The following is a 1257-nucleotide window of genomic DNA, read 5'->3' on the forward strand; positions in this document are numbered from 1 at the left end:
AGAGAGAGAGAGAGAGAGCTGAACGGACACACGCCTTGCGGCTGTTTAATTAAGCCGACATCTCGCACCGCTCTCTTACGTCAATTATTTATCAGCAGTTGCTGCTGAAGATAGAAACACACACGCACAGGTGATGCGCTCGCACGCTCGCCTGATCACACTCACCTGTACCTATATCCGTACCTGTACCCGTATCCGTATATCTGCCCCTGTTTCCATACCAGTATTCGTACCTGTCCCTGTGCCCGTACCTGTACGTGTTCATGCACATCAAGATGTACCTGTGTGTGTCCGTGCCCGTACCTGCCTGCGAGCTGACAGGTAGGCACCTGTAATCTGTGCTAATTACACGCCGATTATTAATGAAATGCAGATTCATTATCGAGTTAATTAGCAAGCGCTGGATCGTTAATAATTTGACGCGTGAGGCGGATTGTCGGCGGCTGATGAAACGATGCGAGCAGCTTACCCCGATCTCCCCTCTCCTCCCTCCTTCNCGTTCTCCCACTTTCTTTCGTTTTTTTCCTTCTGTCTCCCCCCCCCTCTCTCTCTCTTTCTCGTTCTTTCTCTTTCTCTCTCACTCTCTCGCTCGCTCGCTCACTTTTTCGCCAACGCTTCATCTATCTATCTCTCTTTCTCACTGCCTGCTTTTTTCTTCTGTTTCTCTCTCCCAGTCATGTTGCCCCGCCCCTCTTTCATTCTTTCACTCGCCATGTCTACTCCTTCCTCTGCGCTCCCTCCCCCATCAGCCTTTTTTCATCTCTCTTGCTCTGACTCAATCCAACATTCTTCAATGAAATCGACATCAAAACATTACATGATTACGTCACCGGGGTTGCACGTGACTTGCGCAGACGTAACAACTACCGTGAGTGAAGAGAACCGGTAAATCTGGGTCGACGCTTTCATTCTATACAGAGTGAAATATTTTACGTTTCAATGTCACGCGCGTGTGGACTTTAATATCGTATTAAAGTCGTACTCCCCCTCCCTCTCCATCCGCTTATCAGATGCCACCTCCCACCCACGCGTCACTATACCTCCCTCTTCCACCTCTCTTTACGTTCTCTCTATCCCTCTCTCTCCCCCCTCTCTCTCGCTCTCTTTCTATCTCTCTCGCTATCGCTCTTTCTCATACTCTCTATTCCTTTCCTTTTCATCCCCTTCTGTCTTTCTCTCTATTACTGCCATTCTATCTCTCTTTATCTCCCTCCCTCTCTTCCTTGTTCTACCCCCTCTCTCTCTCTCTCTCTCTCT

The sequence above is a fragment of the Priapulus caudatus genome, unplaced genomic scaffold, assembly GCF_000485595.1.
Source record: "Priapulus caudatus unplaced genomic scaffold, Priapulus_caudatus-5.0.1 Scaffold1941, whole genome shotgun sequence".
In the NCBI taxonomy this organism is placed as follows: Eukaryota; Metazoa; Priapulida; class Priapulimorpha; order Priapulimorphida; family Priapulidae; genus Priapulus; species Priapulus caudatus.